Genomic DNA, 21945 nt, shown 5'->3' on the forward strand with positions numbered 1-21945 from the left:
CTTTCAGGGCTGCTGCCAGGGGGCTACTTTAAGAACGCTTTTTTCTTCCTCGCGTCCTTCTCGCTTCGCTCTAGCTGCATGGAGTACAGCACAGCGAAGGAGTGAGGACGGGCACTGCCCCAGCTTTTGCCCTGGCGTGCAACGGCTGTGTGCTGCTTTTCCAAGCAGCAAGAGCACTGAGAAGTGAAAGCGATTGTGAAGGAGGTCTTTGGCTGCTCGTGTGCTCTTGCCTGCACTGCGCCGCTCGCAAGCGGCTTCGTTCTTCGCCTTCTGCCGTCCGGAGAGAGCTGAACTCCAGCGGTCCGTTTCAGCTCTGCCCAACAGCGTGTTCTCAGTTCTGCGGGCAAGCACGCCCTCTTGCCTTGCCTCCGAGTGCAAAGTCCCGAGCGAGCACTCGACTCAGTGCAATGCACCCAGAAAGACGCTCTCGCTCATCTTTCAAGGAGCGATTCCTAACAGCAGAAGCAGCAGAGGCACAAACTGGATGACGAGAAGGGACAATGTAGAACACGTCTCTGTCCTGGCACATTTTCGTGTGCGATACTTCTCTCCGGGTCTTTGGTCCTTGCGAAGCTCTATGTACTGCGAGCGCTGCTACTTGCAGCTGAGAAGGACCGTGGAGCTAGCGGCGAATTCGGAGAGCTCTTCGCTGCACTGCGCCGCTCGCAAGCGGCTTCGTTCTTCGCCTTCTGCCGTCCGGAGAGAGCTGAACTCCAGCGGTCCGTTTCAGCTCTGCCCAACAGCGTGTTCTCAGTTCGGCGGGCAAGCGCGCCCTCTTGCCTTGCCTCCGAGTGCAAAGTCCCGAGCGAGCACTCGACTCAGTGCAATGCACCCAGAAAGACGCTCTCGCTCGTCTTTCAAGGAGCGATTCCTAACAGCAGAAGCAGCAGAGGCACAAACTGGATGTCGAGAAGGGACAATGTAGAACACGTCTCTGTCCTGGCACATTTTCGTGTGCGATACTTCCCTCCAGGTCTTCGGTCCTTGCGAAGCTTTATGTACTGCGAGCGCTGTTACTTGCAGCTGTGAAGCACCGTGGAGCTAGCGGCGAATTCGGAGAGCTCTTCGCTGCACTGCGCCGCTCACAAGCGGCTTCGTTCTTCGCCTTCTGCCGTCCGGAGAGAGCTGAACTCCAGCGGTCCGTTTCAGCTCTGCCCAACAGCGTGTTCTCAGTTCTGCGGGCAAGCACACCCTCTTGCCTTGCCTCCGAGTGCAAAGTCCCGAGCGAGCACTCGACTCAGTGCAATGCACCCAGAAAGACGCTCTCGCTCGTCTTTCAAGGAGCGATTCCTAACAGCAGAAGCAGCAGAGGCACAAACTGGATGTCGAGAAGGGACAATGTAGAACACGTCTCTGTCCTGGCACATTTTCGTGTGCGATACTTCCCTCCGGGTCTTCGGTCCTTGCGAAGCTCTATGTACTGCGAGCGCTGCTACTTGCAGCTGAGAAGGGCCGTGGAGCTAGCGGCGAATTCGGAGTGCGCTAAGCACGAAGTCAAGAAGCGAGACGTGTCCCTGCAATGCGGTGCTAATAGCAGCTTCCTCGCGGCGGGGGCGAGCTCCGGCCACAAGACATTCTCGTCCTGGCAACGGATCTCTGTGAAGGGCGTAGGCGAAAAGCTTTCGTTTTCCATTCGAACTGCGAGAGAGGCAGACTGTTGCACGGAGCTGTGAGAACAAAGGTGCACGCCCTAGGCGGGCTTGGGCAGAAGCAGCGTTCTCTTGCTCTTGGCTGCCGGCGCACTTGTGGTTGTGTGGCGCTCTTGCAGCGGCTTGTGGCCGCCGGCAAGTGAAAGCGGCTCCACGCTTGGGCGAGGGCGGTGAACGAAGCGGCACTAGTCCCGTGCTTGTGTGCACCACGTTACAGGCTACTAGGAGAGGAAGGTGGTTGACTCTCGCTTGCCTTCCCAAGTGCCCTTAGCAGTCGGAAGGAGCAAGCTGAAGCACTGCTGCTTGTGCTGCTCCTTGGTTCCCTTGCAGCCCGCTGTGCAAGCATTGGCGGTCGCTTCTAGGCGCCGAGTTGCACACAGCACCACGGTAAGTGCCTCGGAGAAGGGAAATCCAGAGTGCAGCGAGGAGCTGGACGTGGCTTACGTGCAGTAAGGAGAAGGTGAACCTAGGCACTGCCTCTTCAATCTGGCCGCCTCTGCTCTGGTAGCAACTTTTGCAAGTCGGCAAAGGGAGCCGCGAGTATGTAGAACGGAGGGCAGCGAGACGCCGTGTGTTATGCGCCCTTTCAGGGCTGCTGCCAGGGGGCTACTTTAAGAACGCTTTTTTCTTCCTCGCGTCCTTCTCGCTTCGCTCTAGCTGCATGGAGTACAGCACAGCGAAGGAGTGAGGACGGGCACTGCCCCAGCTTTTGCCCTGGCGTGCAACGGCTGTGTGCTGCTTTTCCAAGCAGCAAGAGCACTGAGAAGTGAAAGCGATTGTGAAGGAGGTCTTTGGCTGCTCGTGTGCTCTTGCCTGCACTGCGCCGCTAGCAAGCGGCTTCGTTCTTCGCCTTCTGCCGTCCGGAGAGAGCTGAACTCCAGCGGTCCGTTTCAGCTCTGCCCAACAGCGTGTTCTCAGTTCTGCGGGCAAGCACGCCCTCTTGCCTTGCCTCCGAGTGCAAAGTCCCGAGCGAGCACTCGACTCAGTGCAATGCACCCAGAAAGACGCTCTCGCTCGTCTTTCAAGGAGCGATTCCTAACAGCAGAAGCAGCAGAGGCACAAACTGGATGTCGAGAAGGGACAATGTAGAACACGTCTCTGTCCTGGCACATTTTCGTGTGCGATACTTCCCTCCGGGTCTTCGGTCCTTGCGAAGCTCTATGTACTGCGAGCGCTGCTACTTGCAGCTGAGAAGGGCCGTGGAGCTAGCGGCGAATTCGGAGTGCGCTAAGCACGAAGTCAAGAAGCGAGACGTGTCCCTGCAATGCGGTGCTAATAGCAGCTTCCTCGCGGCGGGGGCGAGCTCCGGCCACAAGACATTCTCGTCCTGGCAACGGATCTCTGTGAAGGGCGTAGGCGAAAAGCTTTCGTTTTCCATTCGAACTGCGAGAGAGGCAGACTGTTGCACGGAGCTGTGAGAACAAAGGTGCACGCCCTAGGCGGGCTTGGGCAGAAGCAGCGTTCTCTTGCTCTTGGCTGCCGGCGCACTTGTGGTTGTGTGGCGCTCTTGCAGCGGCTTGTGGCCGCCGGCAAGTGAAAGCGGCTCCACGCTTGGGCGAGGGCGGTGAACGAAGCGGCACTAGTCCCGTGCTTGTGTGCACCACGTTAGAGGCTACTAGGAGAGGAAGGTGGTTGACTCTCGCTTGCCTTCCCAAGTGCCCTTAGCAGTCGGAAGGAGCAAGCTGAAGCACTGCTGCTTGTGCTGCTCCTTGGTTCCCTTGCAGCCCGCTGTGCAAGCATTGGCGGTCGCTTCTAGGCGCCGAGTTGCACACAGCACCACGGTAAGTGCCTCGGAGAAGGGAAATCCAGAGTGCAGCGAGGAGCTGGACGTGGCTTACGTGCAGTAAGGAGAAGGTGAACCTAGGCACTGCCTCTTCAATCTGGCGGCCTCTGCTCTGGTAGCAACTTTTGCAAGTCGGCAAAGGGAGCCGCGAGTATGTAGAACGGAGGGCAGCGAGACGCCGTGTGTTATGCGCCCTTTCAGGGCTGCTGCCAGGGGGCTACTTTAAGAACGCTTTTTTCTTCCTCGCGTCCTTCTCGCTTCGCTCTAGCTGCATGGAGTACAGCACAGCGAAGGAGTGAGGACGGGCACTGCCCCAGCTTTTGCCCTGGCGTGCAACGGCTGTGTGCTGCTTTTCCAAGCAGCAAGAGCACTGAGAAGTGAAAGCGATTGTGAAGGAGGTCTTTGGCTGCTCGTGTGCTCTTGCCTGCACTGCGCCGCTCGCAAGCGGCTTCGTTCTTCGCCTTCTGCCGTCCGGAGAGAGCTGAACTCCAGCGGTCCGTTTCAGCTCTGCCCAACAGCGTGTTCTCAGTTCTGCGGGCAAGCACGCCCTCTTGCCTTGCCTCCGAGTGCAAAGTCCCGAGCGAGCACTCGACTCAGTGCAATGCACCCAGAAAGACGCTCTCGCTCGTCTTTCAAGGAGCGATTCCTAACAGCAGAAGCAGCAGAGGCACAAACTGGATGTCGAGAAGGGACAATGTAGAACACGTCTCTGTCCTGGCACATTTTCGTGTGCGATACTTCCCTCCGGGTCTTCGGTCCTTGCGAAGCTCTATGTACTGCGAGCGCTGTTACTTGCAGCTGAGAAGGACCGTGGAGCTAGCGGCGAATTCGGAGAGCTCTTCGCTGCACTGCGCCGCTCGCAAGCGGCTTCGTTCTTCGCCTTCTGCCGTCCGGAGAGAGCTGAACTCCAGCGGTCCGTTTCAGCTCTGCCCAACAGCGTGTTCTCAGTTCGGCGGGCAAGCACGCCCTCTTGCCTTGCCTCCGAGTGCAAAGTCCCGAGCGAGCACTCGACTCAGTGCAATGCACCCAGAAAGACGCTCTCGCTCGTCTTTCAAGGAGCGATTCCTAACAGCAGAAGCAGCAGAGGCACAAACTGGATGACGAGAAGGGACAATGTAGAACACGTCTCTGTCCTGGCACATTTTCGTGTGCGATACTTCCCTCCGGGTCTTCGGTCCTTGCGAAGCTCTATGTACTGCGAGCGCTGCTACTTGCAGCTGAGAAGGGCCCTGGAGCTAGCGGCGAATTCGGAGTGCGCTAAGCACGAAGTCAAGAAGCGAGACATGTCCCTGCAATGCGGTGCTAATAGCAGCTTCCTCGCGGCGGGGGCGAGCTCCGGCCACAAGACATTCTCGTCCTGGCAACGGATCTCTGTGAAGGGCGTAGGCGAAAAGCTTTCGTTTTCCATTCGAACTGCGAGAGAGGCAGACTGTTGCACGGAGCTGTGAGAACAAAGGTGCACGCCCTAGGCGGGCTTGGGCAGAAGCAGCGTTCTCTTGCTCTTGGCTGCCGGCGCACTTGTGGTTGTGTGGCGCTCTTGCAGCGGCTTGTGGCCGCCGGCAAGTGAAAGCGGCTCCACGCTTGGGCGAGGGCGGTGAACGAAGCGGCACTAGTCCCGTGCTTGTGTGCACCACGTTACAGGCTACTAGGAGAGGAAGGTGGTTGACTCTCGCTTGCCTTCCCAAGTGCCCTTAGCAGTCGGAAGGAGCAAGCTGAAGCACTGCTGCTTGTGCTGCTCCTTGGTTCCCTTGCAGCCCGCTGTGCAAGCATTGGCGGTCGCTTCTAGGCGCCGAGTTGCACACAGCACCACGGTAAGTGCCTCGGAGAAGGGAAATCCAGAGTGCAGCGAGGAGCTGGACGTGGCTTACGTGCAGTAAGGAGAAGGTGAACCTAGGCACTGCCTCTTCAATCTGGCCGCCTCTGCTCTGGTAGCAACTTTTGCAAGTTGGCAAAGGGAGCCGCGAGTATGTAGAACGGAGGGCAGCGAGACGCCGTGTGTTATGCGCCCTTTCAGGGCTGCTGCCAGGGGGCTACTTTAAGAACGCTTTTTTCTTCCTCGCGTCCTTCTCGCTTCGCTCTAGCTGCATGGAGTACAGCACAGCGAAGGAGTGAGGACGGGCACTGCCCCAGCTTTTGCCCTGGCGTGCAACGGCTGTGTGCTGCTTTTCCAAGCAGCAAGAGCACTGAGAAGTGAAAGCGATTGTGAAGGAGGTCTTTGGCTGCTCGTGTGCTCTTGCCTGCACTGCGCCGCTCGCAAGCGGCTTCGTTCTTCGCCTTCTGCCGTCCGGAGAGAGCTGAACTCCAGCGGTCAGTTTCAGCTCTGCCCAACAGCGTGTTCTCAGTTCGGCGGGCAAGCACGCCCTCTTGCCTTGCCTCCGAGTGCAAAGTCCCGAGCGAGCACTCGACTCAGTGCAATGCACCCAGAAAGACGCTCTCGCTCGTCTTTCAAGGAGCGATTCCTAACAGCAGAAGCAGCAGAGGCACAAACTGGATGTCGAGAAGGGACAATGTAGAACACGTCTCTGTCCTGGCACATTTTCGTGTGCGATACTTCCCTCCGGGTCTTCGGTCCTTGCGAAGCTCTATGTACTGCGAGCGCTGCTACTTGCAGCTGAGAAGGGCCGTGGAGCTAGCGGCGAATTCGGAGTGCGCTAAGCACGAAGTCAAGAAGCGAGACGTGTCCCTGCAATGCGGTGCTAATAGCAGCTTCCTCGCAGCGGGGGCGAGCTCCGGCCACAAGACATTCTCGTCCTGGCAACGGATCTCTGTGAAGGGCGTAGGCGAAAAGCTTTCGTTTTCCATTCGAACTGCGAGAGAGGCAGACTGTTGCACGGAGCTGTGAGAACAAAGGTGCACGCCCTAGGCGGGCTTGGGCAGAAGCAGCGTTCTCTTGCTCTTGGCTGCCGGCGCACTTGTGGTTGTGTGGCGCTCTTGCAGCGGCTTGTGGCCGCCGGCAAGTGAAAGCGGCTCCACGCTTGGGCGAGGGCGGTGAACGAAGCGGCACTAGTCCCGTGCTTGTGTGCACCACGTTACAGGCTACTAGGAGAGGAAGGTGGTTGACTCTCGCTTGCCTTCCCAAGTGCCCTTAGCAGTCGGAAGGAGCAAGCTGAAGCACTGCTGCTTGTGCTGCTCCTTGGTTCCCTTGCAGCCCGCTGTGCAAGCATTGGCGGTCGCTTCTAGGCGCCGAGTTGCACACAGCACCACGGTAAGTGCCTCGGAGAAGGGAAATCCAGAGTGCAGCGAGGAGCTGGACGTGGCTTACGTGCAGTAAGGAGAAGGTGAACCTAGGCACTGCCTCTTCAATCTGGCGGCCTCTGCTCTGGTAGCAACTTTTGCAAGTCGGCAAAGGGAGCCGCGAGTATGTAGAACGGAGGGCAGCGAGACGCCGTGTGTTATGCGCCCTTTCAGGGCTGCTGCCAGGGGGCTACTTTAAGAACGCTTTTTTCTTCCTCGCGTCCTTCTCGCTTCGCTCTAGCTGCATGGAGTACAGCACAGCGAAGGAGTGAGGACGGGCACTGCCCCAGCTTTTGCCCTGGCGTGCAACGGCTGTGTGCTGCTTTTCCAAGCAGCAAGAGCACTGAGAAGTGAAAGCGATTGTGAAGGAGGTCTTTGGCTGCTCGTGTGCTCTTGCCTGCACTGCGCCGCTCGCAAGCGGCTTCGTTCTTCGCCTTCTGCCGTCCGGCGAGAGCTGAACTCCAGCGGTCCGTTTCAGCTCTGCCCAACAGCGTGTTCTCAGTTCTGCGGGCAAGCACGCCCTCTTGCCTTGCCTCCGAGTGCAAAGTCCCGAGCGAGCACTCGACTCAGTGCAATGCACCCAGAAAGACGCTCTCGCTCGTCTTTCAAGGAGCGATTCCTAACAGCAGAAGCAGCAGAGGCACAAACTGGATGTCGAGAAGGGACAATGTAGAACACGTCTCTGTCCTGGCACATTTTCGTGTGCGATACTTCCCTCCGGCTCTTCGGTCCTTGCGAAGCTCTATGTACTGCGAGCGCTGTTACTTGCAGCTGAGAAGGACCGTGGAGCTAGCGGCGAATTCGGAGAGCTCTTCGCTGCACTGCGCCGCTCGCAAGCGGCTTCGTTCTTCGCCTTCTGCCGTCCGGCGAGAGCTGAACTCCAGCGGTCCGTTTCAGCTCTGCCCAACAGCGTGTTCTCAGTTCGGCGGGCAAGCACGCCCTCTTGCCTTGCCTCCGAGTGCAAAGTCCCGAGCGAGCACTCGACTCAGTGCAATGCACCCAGAAAGACGCTCTCGCTCGTCTTTCAAGGAGCGATTCCTAACAGCAGAAGCAGCAGAGGCACAAACTGGATGTCGAGAAGGGACAATGTAGAACACGTCTCTGTCCTGGCACATTTTCGTGTGCGATACTTCCCTCCGGGTCTTCGGTCCTTGCGAAGCTCTATGTACTGCGAGCGCTGCTACTTGCAGCTGAGAAGGGCCCTGGAGCTAGCGGCGAATTCGGAGTGCGCTAAGCACGAAGTCAAGAAGCGAGACGTGTCCCTGCAATGCGGTGCTAATAGCAGCTTCCTCGCGGCGGGGGCGAGCTCCGGCCACAAGACATTCTCGTCCTGGCAACGGATCTCTGTGAAGGGCGTAGGCGAAAAGCTTTCGTTTTCCATTCGAACTGCGAGAGAGGCAGACTGTTGCACGGAGCTGTGAGAACAAAGGTGCACGCCCTAGGCGGGCTTGGGCAGAAGCAGCGTTCTCTTGCTCTTGGCTGCCGGCGCACTTGTGGTTGTGTGGCGCTCTTGCAGCGGCTTGTGGCCGCCGGCAAGTGAAAGCGGCTCCACGCTTGGGCGAGGGCGGTGAACGAAGCGGCACTAGTCCCGTGCTTGTGTGCACCACGTTACAGGCTACTAGGAGAGGAAGGTGGTTGACTCTCGCTTGCCTTCCCAAGTGCCCTTAGCAGTCGGAAGGAGCAAGCTGAAGCACTGCTGCTTGTGCTGCTCCTTGGTTCCCTTGCAGCCCGCTGTGCAAGCATTGGCGGTCGCTTCTAGGCGCCGAGTTGCACACAGCACCACGGTAAGTGCCTCGGAGAAGGGAAATCCAGAGTGCAGCGAGGAGCTGGACGTGGCTTACGTGCAGTAAGGAGAAGGTGAACCTAGGCACTGCCTCTTCAATCTGGCGGCCTCTGCTCTGGTAGCAACTTTTGCAAGTCGGCAAAGGGAGCCGCGAGTATGTAGAACGGAGGGCAGCGAGACGCCGTGTGTTATGCGCCCTTTCAGGGCTGCTGCCAGGGGGCTACTTTAAGAACGCTTTTTTCTTCCTCGCGTCCTTCTCGCTTCGCTCTAGCTGCATGGAGTACAGCACAGCGAAGGAGTGAGGACGGGCACTGCCCCAGCTTTTGCCCTGGCGTGCAACGGCTGTGTGCTGCTTTTCCAAGCAGCAAGAGCACTGAGAAGTGAAAGCGATTGTGAAGGAGGTCTTTGGCTGCTCGTGTGCTCTTGCCTGCACTGCGCCGCTCGCAAGCGGCTTCGTTCTTCGCCTTCTGCCGTCCGGAGAGAGCTGAACTCCAGCGGTCAGTTTCAGCTCTGCCCAACAGCGTGTTCTCAGTTCTGCGGGCAAGCACGCCCTCTTGCCTTGCCTCCGAGTGCAAAGTCCCGAGCGAGCACTCGACTCAGTGCAATGCACCCAGAAAGACGCTCTCGCTCGTCTTTCAAGGAGCGATTCCTAACAGCAGAAGCAGCAGAGGCACAAACTGGATGTCGAGAAGGGACAATGTAGAACACGTCTCTGTCCTGGCACATTTTCGTGTGCGATACTTCCCTCCGGGTCTTCGGTCCTTGCGAAGCTCTATGTACTGCGAGCGCTGCTACTTGCAGCTGAGAAGGGCCCTGGAGCTAGCGGCGAATTCGGAGTGCGCTAAGCACGAAGTCAAGAAGCGAGACGTGTCCCTGCAATGCGGTGCTAATAGCAGCTTCCTCGCGGCGGGGGCGAGCTCCGGCCACAAGACATTCTCGTCCTGGCAACGGATCTCTGTGAAGGGCGTAGGCGAAAAGCTTTCGTTTTCCATTCGAACTGCGAGAGAGGCAGACTGTTGCACGGAGCTGTGAGAACAAAGGTGCACGCCCTAGGCGGGCTTGGGCAGAAGCAGCGTTCTCTTGCTCTTGGCTGCCGGCGCACTTGTGGTTGTGTGGCGCTCTTGCAGCAGCTTGTGGCCGCCGGCAAGTGAAAGCGGCTCCACGCTTGGGCGAGGGCGGTGAACGAAGCGGCACTAGTCCCGTGCTTGTGTGCACCACGTTACAGGCTACTAGGAGAGGAAGGTGGTTGACTCTCGCTTGCCTTCCCAAGTGCCCTTAGCAGTCGGAAGGAGCAAGCTGAAGCACTGCTGCTTGTGCTGCTCCTTGGTTCCCTTGCAGCCCGCTGTGCAAGCATTGGCGGTCGCTTCTAGGCGCCGAGTTGCACACAGCACCACGGTAAGTGCCTCGGAGAAGGGAAATCCAGAGTGCAGCGAGGAGCTGGACGTGGCTTACGTGCAGTAAGGAGAAGGTGAACCTAGGCACTGCCTCTTCAATCTGGCCGCCTCTGCTCTGGTAGCAACTTTTGCAAGTCGGCAAAGGGAGCCGCGAGTATGTAGAACGGAGGGCAGCGAGACGCCGTGTGTTATGCGCCCTTTCAGGGCTGCTGCCAGGGGGCTACTTTAAGAACGCTTTTTTCTTCCTCGCGTCCTTCTCGCTTCGCTCTAGCTGCATGGAGTACAGCACAGCGAAGGAGTGAGGACGGGCACTGCCCCAGCTTTTGCCCTGGCGTGCAACGGCTGTGTGCTGCTTTTCCAAGCAGCAAGAGCACTGAGAAGTGAAAGCGATTGTGAAGGAGGTCTTTGGCTGCTCGTGTGCTCTTGCCTGCACTGCGCCGCTCGCAAGCGGCTTCGTTCTTCGCCTTCTGCCGTCCGGAGAGAGCTGAACTCCAGCGGTCCGTTTCAGCTCTGCCCAACAGCGTGTTCTCAGTTCTGCGGGCAAGCACGCCCTCTTGCCTTGCCTCCGAGTGCAAAGTCCCGAGCGAGCACTCGACTCAGTGCAATGCACCCAGAAAGACGCTCTCGCTCGTCTTTCAAGGAGCGATTCCTAACAGCAGAAGCAGCAGAGGCACAAACTGGATGACGAGAAGGGACAATGTAGAACACGTCTCTGTCCTGGCACATTTTCGTGTGCGATACTTCCCTCCGGCTCTTCGGTCCTTGCGAAGCTCTATGTACTGCGAGCGCTGTTACTTGCAGCTGAGAAGGACCGTGGAGCTAGCGGCGAATTCGGAGAGCTCTTCGCTGCACTGCGCCGCTCGCAAGCGGCTTCGTTCTTCGCCTTCTGCCGTCCGGAGAGAGCTGAACTCCAGCGGTCCGTTTCAGCTCTGCCCAACAGCGTGTTCTCAGTTCTGCGGGCAAGCACGCCCTCTTGCCTTGCCTCCGAGTGCAAAGTCCCGAGCGAGCACTCGACTCAGTGCAATGCACCCAGAAAGACGCTCTCGCTCGTCTTTCAAGGAGCGATTCCTAACAGCAGAAGCAGCAGAGGCACAAACTGGATGTCGAGAAGGGACAATGTAGAACACGTCTCTGTCCTGGCACATTTTCGTGTGCGATACTTCCCTCCGGGTCTTCGGTCCTTGCGAAGCTCTATGTACTGCGAGCGCTGCTACTTGCAGCTGAGAAGGGCCGTGGAGCTAGCGGCGAATTCGGAGTGCGCTAAGCACGAAGTCAAGAAGCGAGACGTGTCCCTGCAATGCGGTGCTAATAGCAGCTTCCTCGCGGCGGGGGCGAGCTCCGGCCACAAGACATTCTCGTCCTGGCAACGGATCTCTGTGAAGGGCGTAGGCGAAAAGCTTTCGTTTTCCATTCGAACTGCGAGAGAGGCAGACTGTTGCACGGAGCTGTGAGAACAAAGGTGCACGCCCTAGGCGGGCTTGGGCAGAAGCAGCGTTCTCTTGCTCTTGGCTGCCGGCGCACTTGTGGTTGTGTGGCGCTCTTGCAGCGGCTTGTGGCCGCCGGCAAGTGAAAGCGGCTCCACGCTTGGGCGAGGGCGGTGAACGAAGCGGCACTAGTCCCGTGCTTGTGTGCACCACGTTACAGGCTACTAGGAGAGGAAGGTGGTTGACTCTCGCTTGCCTTCCCAAGTGCCCTTAGCAGTCGGAAGGAGCAAGCTGAAGCACTGCTGCTTGTGCTGCTCCTTGGTTCCCTTGCAGCCCGCTGTGCAAGCATTGGCGGTCGCTTCTAGGCGCCGAGTTGCACACAGCACCACGGTAAGTGCCTCGGAGAAGGGAAATCCAGAGTGCAGCGAGGAGCTGGACGTGGCTTACGTGCAGTAAGGAGAAGGTGAACCTAGGCACTGCCTCTTCAATCTGGCCGCCTCTGCTCTGGTAGCAACTTTTGCAAGTCGGCAAAGGGAGCCGCGAGTATGTAGAACGGAGGGCAGCGAGACGCCGTGTGTTATGCGCCCTTTCAGGGCTGCTGCCAGGGGGCTACTTTAAGAACGCTTTTTTCTTCCTCGCGTCCTTCTCGCTTCGCTCTAGCTGCATGGAGTACAGCACAGCGAAGGAGTGAGGACGGGCACTGCCCCAGCTTTTGCCCTGGCGTGCAACGGCTGTGTGCTGCTTTTCCAAGCAGCAAGAGCACTGAGAAGTGAAAGCGATTGTGAAGGAGGTCTTTGGCTGCTCGTGTGCTCTTGCCTGCACTGCGCCGCTCGCAAGCGGCTTCGTTCTTCGCCTTCTGCCGTCCGGAGAGAGCTGAACTCCAGCGGTCCGTTTCAGCTCTGCCCAACAGCGTGTTCTCAGTTCTGCGGGCAAGCACGCCCTCTTGCCTTGCCTCCGAGTGCAAAGTCCCGAGCGAGCACTCGACTCAGTGCAATGCACCCAGAAAGACGCTCTCGCTCGTCTTTCAAGGAGCGATTCCTAACAGCAGAAGCAGCAGAGGCACAAACTGGATGTCGAGAAGGGACAATGTAGAACACGTCTCTGTCCTGGCACATTTTCGTGTGCGATACTTCCCTCCGGGTCTTCGGTCCTTGCGAAGCTCTATGTACTGCGATCGCTGCTACTTGCAGCTGAGAAGGGCCCTGGAGCTAGCGGCGAATTCGGAGTGCGCTAAGCACGAAGTCAAGAAGCGAGACGTGTCCCTGCAATGCGGTGCTAATAGCAGCTTCCTCGCGGCGGGGGCGAGCTCCGGCCACAAGACATTCTCGTCCTGGCAACGGATCTCTGTGAAGGGCGTAGGCGAAAAGCTTTCGTTTTCCATTCGAACTGCGAGAGAGGCAGACTGTTGCACGGAGCTGTGAGAACAAAGGTGCACGCCCTAGGCGGGCTTGGGCAGAAGCAGCGTTCTCTTGCTCTTGGCTGCCGGCGCACTTGTGGTTGTGTGGCGCTCTTGCAGCGGCTTGTGGCCGCCGGCAAGTGAAAGCGGCTCCACGCTTGGGCGAGGGCGGTGAACGAAGCGGCACTAGTCCCGTGCTTGTGTGCACCACGTTACAGGCTACTAGGAGAGGAAGGTGGTTGACTCTCGCTTGCCTTCCCAAGTGCCCTTAGCAGTCGGAAGGAGCAAGCTGAAGCACTGCTGCTTGTGCTGCTCCTTGGTTCCCTTGCAGCCCGCTGTGCAAGCATTGGCGGTCGCTTCTAGGCGCCGAGTTGCACACAGCACCACGGTAAGTGCCTCGGAGAAGGGAAATCCAGAGTGCAGCGAGGAGCTGGACGTGGCTTACGTGCAGTAAGGAGAAGGTGAACCTAGGCACTGCCTCTTCAATCTGGCGGCCTCTGCTCTGGTAGCAACTTTTGCAAGTCGGCAAAGGGAGCCGCGAGTATGTAGAACGGAGGGCAGCGAGACGCCGTGTGTTATGCGCCCTTTCAGGGCTGCTGCCAGGGGGCTACTTTAAGAACGCTTTTTTCTTCCTCGCGTCCTTCTCGCTTCGCTCTAGCTGCATGGAGTACAGCACAGCGAAGGAGTGAGGACGGGCACTGCCCCAGCTTTTGCCCTGGCGTGCAACGGCTGTGTGCTGCTTTTCCAAGCAGCAAGAGCACTGAGAAGTGAAAGCGATTGTGAAGGAGGTTTTTGGCTGCTCGTGTGCTCTTGCCTGCACTGCGCCGCTCGCAAGCGGCTTCGTTCTTCGCCTTCTGCCGTCCGGAGAGAGCTGAACTCCAGCGGTCCGTTTCAGCTCTGCCCAACAGCGTGTTCTCAGTTCGGCGGGCAAGCGCGCCCTCTTGCCTTGCCTCCGAGTGCAAAGTCCCGAGCGAGCACTCGACTCAGTGCAATGCACCCAGAAAGACGCTCTCGCTCGTCTTTCAAGGAGCGATTCCTAACAGCAGAAGCAGCAGAGGCACAAACTGGATGTCGAGAAGGGACAATGTAGAACACGTCTCTGTCCTGGCACATTTTCGTGTGCGATACTTCCCTCCAGGTCTTCGGTCCTTGCGAAGCTTTATGTACTGCGAGCGCTGTTACTTGCAGCTGAGAAGGACCGTGGAGCTAGCGGCGAATTCGGAGAGCTCTTCGCTGCACTGCGCCGCTCGCAAGCGGCTTCGTTCTTCGCCTTCTGCCGTCCGGAGAGAGCTGAACTCCAGCGGTCCGTTTCAGCTCTGCCCAACAGCGTGTTCTCAGTTCGGCGGGCAAGCACGCCCTCTTGCCTTGCCTCCGAGTGCAAAGTCCCGAGCGAGCACTCGACTCAGTGCAATGCACCCAGAAAGACGCTCTCGCTCGTCTTTCAAGGAGCGATTCCTAACAGCAGAAGCAGCAGAGGCACAAACTGGATGTCGAGAAGGGACAATGTAGAACACGTCTCTGTCCTGGCACATTTTCGTGTGCGATACTTCCCTCCGGGTCTTCGGTCCTTGCGAAGCTCTATGTACTGCGAGCGCTGCTACTTGCAGCTGAGAAGGGCCGTGGAGCTAGCGGCGAATTCGGAGTGCGCTAAGCACGAAGTCAAGAAGCGAGACGTGTCCCTGCAATGCGGTGCTAATAGCAGCTTCCTCGCGGCGGGGGCGAGCTCCGGCCACAAGACATTCTCGTCCTGGCAACGGATCTCTGTGAAGGGCGTAGGCGAAAAGCTTTCGTTTTCCATTCGAACTGCGAGAGAGGCAGACTGTTGCACGGAGCTCTGAGAACAAAGGTGCACGCCCTAGGCGGGCTTGGGCAGAAGCAGCGTTCTCTTGCTCTTGGCTGCCGGCGCACTTGTGGTTGTGTGGCGCTCTTGCAGCGGCTTGTGGCCGCCGGCAAGTGAAAGCGGCTCCACGCTTGGGCGAGGGCGGTGAACGAAGCGGCACTAGTCCCGTGCTTGTGTGCACCACGTTACAGGCTACTAGGAGAGGAAGGTGGTTGACTCTCGCTTGCCTTCCCAAGTGCCCTTAGCAGTCGGAAGGAGCAAGCTGAAGCACTGCTGCTTGTGCTGCTCCTTGGTTCCCTTGCAGCCCGCTGTGCAAGCATTGGCGGTCGCTTCTAGGCGCCGAGTTGCACACAGCACCACGGTAAGTGCCTCGGAGAAGGGAAATCCAGAGTGCAGCGAGGAGCTGGACGTGGCTTACGTGCAGTAAGGAGAAGGTGAACCTAGGCACTGCCTCTTCAATCTGGCCGCCTCTGCTCTGGTAGCAACTTTTGCAAGTCGGCAAAGGGAGCCGCGAGTATGTAGAACGGAGGGCAGCGAGACGCCGTGTGTTATGCGCCCTTTCAGGGCTGCTGCCAGGGGGCTACTTTAAGAACGCTTTTTTCTTCCTCGCGTCCTTCTCGCTTCGCTCTAGCTGCATGGAGTACAGCACAGCGAAGGAGTGAGGACGGGCACTGCCCCAGCTTTTGCCCTGGCGTGCAACGGCTGTGTGCTGCTTTTCCAAGCAGCAAGAGCACTGAGAAGTGAAAGCGATTGTGAAGGAGGTCTTTGGCTGCTCGTGTGCTCTTGCCTGCACTGCGCCGCTCGCAAGCGGCTTCGTTCTTCGCCTTCTGCCGTCCGGAGAGAGCTGAACTCCAGCGGTCCGTTTCAGCTCTGCCCAACAGCGTGTTCTCAGTTCTGCGGGCAAGCACGCCCTCTTGCCTTGCCTCCGAGTGCAAAGTCCCGAGCGAGCACTCGACTCAGTGCAATGCACCCAGAAAGACGCTCTCGCTCATCTTTCAAGGAGCGATTCCTAACAGCAGAAGCAGCAGAGGCACAAACTGGATGACGAGAAGGGACAATGTAGAACACGTCTCTGTCCTGGCACATTTTCGTGTGAGATACTTCTCTCCGGGTCTTTGGTCCTTGCGAAGCTCTATGTACTGCGAGCGCTGCTACTTGCAGCTGAGAAGGACCGTGGAGCTAGCGGCGAATTCGGAGAGCTCTTCGCTGCACTGCGCCGCTCGCAAGCGGCTTCGTTCTTCGCCTTCTGCCGTCCGGAGAGAGCTGAACTCCAGCGGTCCGTTTCAGCTCTGCCCAACAGCGTGTTCTCAGTTCGGCGGGCAAGCGCGCCCTCTTGCCTTGCCTCCGAGTGCAAAGTCCCGAGCGAGCACTCGACTCAGTGCAATGCACCCAGAAAGACGCTCTCGCTCGTCTTTCAAGGAGCGATTCCTAACAGCAGAAGCAGCAGAGGCACAAACTGGATGTCGAGAAGGGACAATGTAGAACACGTCTCTGTCCTGGCACATTTTCGTGTGCGATACTTCCCTCCAGGTCTTCGGTCCTTGCGAAGCTTTATGTACTGCGAGCGCTGTTACTTGCAGCTGTGAAGCACCGTGGAGCTAGCGGCGAATTCGGAGAGCTCTTCGCTGCACTGCGCCGCTAGCAAGCGGCTTCGTTCTTCGCCTTCTGCCGTCCGGAGAGAGCTGAACTCCAGCGGTCCGTTTCAGCTCTGCCCAACAGCGTGTTCTCAGTTCTGCGGGCAAGCACACCCTCTTGCCTTGCCTCCGAGTGCAAAGTCCCGAGCGAGCACTCGACTCAGTGCAATGCACCCAGAAAGACGCTCTCGCTCGTCTTTCAAGGAGCGATTCCTAACAGCAGAAGCAGCAGAGGCACAAACTGGATGTCGAGAAGGGACAATGTAGAACACGTCTCTGTCCTGGCACATTTTCGTGTGCGATACTTCCCTCCGGGTCTTCGGTCCTTGCGAAGCTCTATGTACTGCGAGCGCTGCTACTTGCAGCTGAGAAGGGCCCTGGAGCTAGCGGCGAATTCGGAGTGCGCTAAGCACGAAGTCAAGAAGCGAGACGTGTCCCTGCAATGCGGTGCTAATAGCAGCTTCCTCGCGGCGGGGGCGAGCTCCGGCCACAAGACATTCTCGTCCTGGCAACGGATCTCTGTGAAGGGCGTAGGCGAAAAGCTTTCGTTTTCCATTCGAACTGCGAGAGAGGCAGACTGTTGCACGGAGCTGTGAGAACAAAGGTGCACGCCCTAGGCGGGCTTGGGCAGAAGCAGCGTTCTCTTGCTCTTGGCTGCCGGCGCACTTGTGGTTGTGTGGCGCTCTTGCAGCGGCTTGTGGCCGCCGGCAAGTGAAAGCGGCTCCACGCTTGGGCGAGGGCGGTGAACGAAGCGGCACTAGTCCCGTGCTTGTGTGCACCACGTTACAGGCTACTAGGAGAGGAAGGTGGTTGACTCTCGCTTGCCTTCCCAAGTGCCCTTAGCAGTCGGAAGGAGCAAGCTGAAGCACTGCTGCTTGTGCTGCTCCTTGGTTCCCTTGCAGCCCGCTGTGCAAGCATTGGCGGTCGCTTCTAGGCGCCGAGTTGCACACAGCACCACGGTAAGTGCCTCGGAGAAGGGAAATCCAGAGTGCAGCGAGGAGCTGGACGTGGCTTACGTGCAGTAAGGAGAAGGTGAACCTAGGCACTGCCTCTTCAATCTGGCCGCCTCTGCTCTGGTAGCAACTTTTGCAAGTCGGCAAAGGGAGCCGCGAGTATGTAGAACGGAGGGCAGCGAGACGCCGTGTGTTATGCGCCCTTTCAGGGCTGCTGCCAGGGGGCTACTTTAAGAACGCTTTTTTCTTCCTCGCGTCCTTCTCGCTTCGCTCTAGCTGCATGGAGTACAGCACAGCGAAGGAGTGAGGACGGGCACTGCCCCAGCTTTTGCCCTGGCGTGCAACGGCTGTGTGCTGCTTTTCCAAGCAGCAAGAGCACTGAGAAGTGAAAGCGATTGTGAAGGAGGTCTTTGGCTGCTCGTGTGCTCTTGCCTGCACTGCGCCGCTAGCAAGCGGCTTCGTTCTTCGCCTTCTGCCGTCCGGAGAGAGCTGAACTCCAGCGGTCCGTTTCAGCTCTGCCCAACAGCGTGTTCTCAGTTCTGCGGGCAAGCACGCCCTCTTGCCTTGCCTCCGAGTGCAAAGTCCCGAGCGAGCACTCGACTCAGTGCAATGCACCCAGAAAGACGCTCTCGCTCGTCTTTCAAGGAGCGATTCCTAACAGCAGAAGCAGCAGAGGCACAAACTGGATGTCGAGAAGGGACAATGTAGAACACGTCTCTGTCCTGGCACATTTTCGTGTGCGATACTTCCCTCCGGGTCTTCGGTCCTTGCGAAGCTCTATGTACTGCGAGCGCTGCTACTTGCAGCTGAGAAGGGCCCTGGAGCTAGCGGCGAATTCGGAGTGCGCTAAGCACGAAGTCAAGAAGCGAGACGTGTCCCTGCAATGCGGTGCTAATAGCAGCTTCCTCGCGGCGGGGGCGAGCTCCGGCCACAAGACATTCTCGTCCTGGCAACGGATCTCTGTGAAGGGCGTAGGCGAAAAGCTTTCGTTTTCCATTCGAACTGCGAGAGAGGCAGACTGTTGCACGGAGCTGTGAGAACAAAGGTGCACGCCCTAGGCGGGCTTGGGCAGAAGCAGCGTTCTCTTGCTCTTGGCTGCCGGCGCACTTGTGGTTGTGTGGCGCTCTTGCAGCGGCTTGTGGCCGCCGGCAAGTGAAAGCGGCTCCACGCTTGGGCGAGGGAGGTGAACGAAGCGGCACTAGTCCCGTGCTTGTGTGCACCACGTTACAGGCTACTAGGAGAGGAAGGTGGTTGACTCTCGCTTGCCTTCCCAAGTGCCCTTAGCAGTCGGAAGGAGCAAGCTGAAGCACTGCTGCTTGTGCTGCTCCTTGGTTCCCTTGCAGCCCGCTGTGCAAGCATTGGCGGTCGCTTCTAGGCGCCGAGTTGCACACAGCACCACGGTAAGTGCCTCGGAGAAGGGAAATCCAGAGTGCAGCGAGGAGCTGGACGTGGCTTACGTGCAGTAAGGAGAAGGTGAACCTAGGCACTGCCTCTTCAATCTGGCCGCCTCTGCTCTGGTAGCAACTTTTGCAAGTCGGCAAAGGGAGCCGCGAGTATGTAGAACGGAGGGCAGCGAGACGCCGTGTGTTATGCGCCCTTTCAGGGCTGCTGCCAGGGGGCTACTTTAAGAACGCTTTTTTCTTCCTCGCGTCCTTCTCGCTTCGCTCTAGCTGCATGGAGTACAGCACAGCGAAGGAGTGAGGACGGGCACTGCCCCAGCTTTTGCCCTGGCGTGCAACGGCTGTGTGCTGCTTTTCCAAGCAGCAAGAGCACTGAGAAGTGAAAGCGATTGTGAAGGAGGTCTTTGGCTGCTCGTGTGCTCTTGCCTGCACTGCGCCGCTCGCAAGCGGCTTCGTTCTTCGCCTTCTGCCGTCCGGAGAGAGCTGAACTCCAGCGGTCCGTTTCAGCTCTGCCCAACAGCGTGTTCTCAGTTCTGCGGGCAAGCACGCCCTCTTGCCTTGCCTCCGAGTGCAAAGTCCCGAGCGAGCACTCGACTCAGTGCAATGCACCCAGAAAGACGCTCTCGCTCGTCTTTCAAGGAGCGATTCCTAACAGCAGAAGCAGCAGAGGCACAAACTGGATGACGAGAAGGGACAATGTAGAACACGTCTCTGTCCTGGCACATTTTCGTGTGCGATACTTCCCTCCGGCTCTTCGGTCCTTGCGAAGCTCTATGTACTGCGAGCGCTGTTACTTGCAGCTGAGAAGGACCGTGGAGCTAGCGGCGAATTCGGAGAGCTCTTCGCTGCACTGCGCCGCTCGCAAGCGGCTTCGTTCTTCGCCTTCTGCCGTCCGGAGAGAGCTGAACTCCAGCGGTCCGTTTCAGCTCTGCCCAACAGCGTGTTCTCAGTTCGGCGGGCAAGCACGCCCTCTTGCCTTGCCTCCGAGTGCAAAGTCCCGAGCGAGCACTCGACTCAGTGCAATGCACCCAGAAAGACGCTCTCGCTCGTCTTTCAAGGAGCGATTCCTAACAGCAGAAGCAGCAGAGGCACAAACTGGATGACGAGAAGGGACAATGTAGAACACGTCTCTGTCCTGGCACATTTTCGTGTGCGATACTTCCCTCCGGGTCTTCGGTCCTTGCGAAGCTCTATGTACTGCGAGCGCTGCTACTTGCAGCTGAGAAGGGCCGTGGAGCTAGCGGCGAATTCGGAGTGCGCTAAGCACGAAGTCAAGAAGCGAGACGTGTCCCTGCAATGCGGTGCTAATAGCAGCTTCCTCGCGGCGGGGGCGAGCTCCGGCCACAAGACATTCTCGTCCTGGCAACGGATCTCTGTGAAGGGCGTAGGCGAAAAGCTTTCGTTTTCCATTCGAACTGCGAGAGAGGCAGACTGTTGCATGGAGCTGTGAGAACAAAGGTGCACGCCCTAGGCGGGCTTGGGCAGAAGCAGCGTTCTCTTGCTCTTGGCTGCCGGCGCACTTGTGGTTGTGTGGCGCTCTTGCAGCGGCTTGTGGCCGCCGGCAAGTGAAAGCGGCTCCACGCTTGGGCGAGGGCGGTGAACGAAGCGGCACTAGTCCCGTGCTTGTGTGCACCACGTTACAGGCTACTAGGAGAGGAAGGTGGTTGACTCTCGCTTGCCTTCCCAAGTGCCCTTAGCAGTCGGAAGGAGCAAGCTGAAGCACTGCTGCTTGTGCTGCTCCTTGGTTCCCTTGCAGCCCGCTGTGCAAGCATTGGCGGTCGCTTCTAGGCGCCGAGTTGCACACAGCACCACGGTAAGTGCCTCGGAGAAGGGAAATCCAGAGTGCAGCGAGGAGCTGGACGTGGCTTACGTGCAGTAAGGAGAAGGTGAACCTAGGCACTGCCTCTTCAATCTGGCGGCCTCTGCTCTGGTAGCAACTTTTGCAAGTCGGCAAAGGGAGCCGCGAGTATGTAGAACGGAGGGCAGCGAGACGCCGTGTGTTATGCGCCCTTTCAGGGCTGCTGCCAGGGGGCTACTTTAAGAACGCTTTTTTCTTCCTCGCGTCCTTCTCGCTTCGCTCTAGCTGCATGGAGTACAGCACAGCGAAGGAGTGAGGACGGGCACTGCCCCAGCTTTTGCCCTGGCGTGCAACGGCTGTGTGCTGCTTTTCCAAGCAGCAAGAGCACTGAGAAGTGAAAGCGATTGTGAAGGAGGTCTTTGGCTGCTCGTGTGCTCTTGCCTGCACTGCGCCGCTCGCAAGCGGCTTCGTTCTTCGCCTTCTGCCGTCCGGAGAGAGCTGAACTCCAGCGGTCCGTTTCAGCTCTGCCCAACAGCGTGTTCTCAGTTCTGCGGGCAAGCACGCCCTCTTGCCTTGCCTCCGAGTGCAAAGTCCCGAGCGAGCACTCGACTCAGTGCAATGCACCCAGAAAGACGCTCTCGCTCGTCTTTCAAGGAGCGATTCCTAACAGCAGAAGCAGCAGAGGCACAAACTGGATGACGAGAAGGGACAATGTAGAACACGTCTCTGTCCTGGCACATTTTCGTGTGCGATACTTCCCTCCGGCTCTTCGGTCCTTGCGAAGCTCTATGTACTGCGAGCGCTGTTACTTGCAGCTGAGAAGGACCGTGGAGCTAGCGGCGAATTCGGAGAGCTCTTCGCTGCACTGCGCCGCTCGCAAGCGGCTTCGTTCTTCGCCTTCTGCCGTCCGGCGAGAGCTGAACTCCAGCGGTCCGTTTCAGCTCTGCCCAACAGCGCGTTCTCAGTTCGGCGGGCAAGCACGCCCTCTTGCCTTGCCTCCGAGTGCAAAGTCCCGAGCGAGCACTCGACTCAGTGCAATGCACCCAGAAAGACGCTCTCGCTCGTCTTTCAAGGAGCGATTCCTAACAGCAGAAGCAGCAGAGGCACAAACTGGATGACGAGAAGGGACAATGTAGAACACGTCTCTGTCCTGGCACATTTTCGTGTGCGATACTTCCCTCCGGGTCTTCGGTCCTTGCGAAGCTCTATGTACTGCGAGCGCTGCTACTTGCAGCTGAGAAGGGCCGTGGAGCTAGCGGCGAATTCGGAGTGCGCTAAGCACGAAGTCAAGAAGCGAGACGTGTCCCTGCAATGCGGTGCTAATAGCAGCTTCCTCGCGGCGGGGGCGAGCTCCGGCCACAAGACATTCTCGTCCTGGCAACGGATCTCTGTGAAGGGCGTAGGCGAAAAGCTTTCGTTTTCCATTCGAACTGCGAGAGAGGCAGACTGTTGCACGGAGCTGTGAGAACAAAGGTGCACGCCCTAGGCGGGCTTGGGCAGAAGCAGCGTTCTCTTGCTCTTGGCTGCCGGCGCACTTGTGGTTGTGTGGCGCTCTTGCAGCGGCTTGTGGCCGCCGGCAAGTGAAAGCGGCTCCACGCTTGGGCGAGGGCGGTGAACGAAGCGGCACTAGTCCCGTGCTTGTGTGCACCACGTTACA

The sequence above is a fragment of the Sturnus vulgaris genome, chromosome 8 (assembly GCF_052056855.1).
Source record: "Sturnus vulgaris isolate bStuVul1 chromosome 8, bStuVul1.hap1, whole genome shotgun sequence".
In the NCBI taxonomy this organism is placed as follows: Eukaryota; Metazoa; Chordata; class Aves; order Passeriformes; family Sturnidae; genus Sturnus; species Sturnus vulgaris.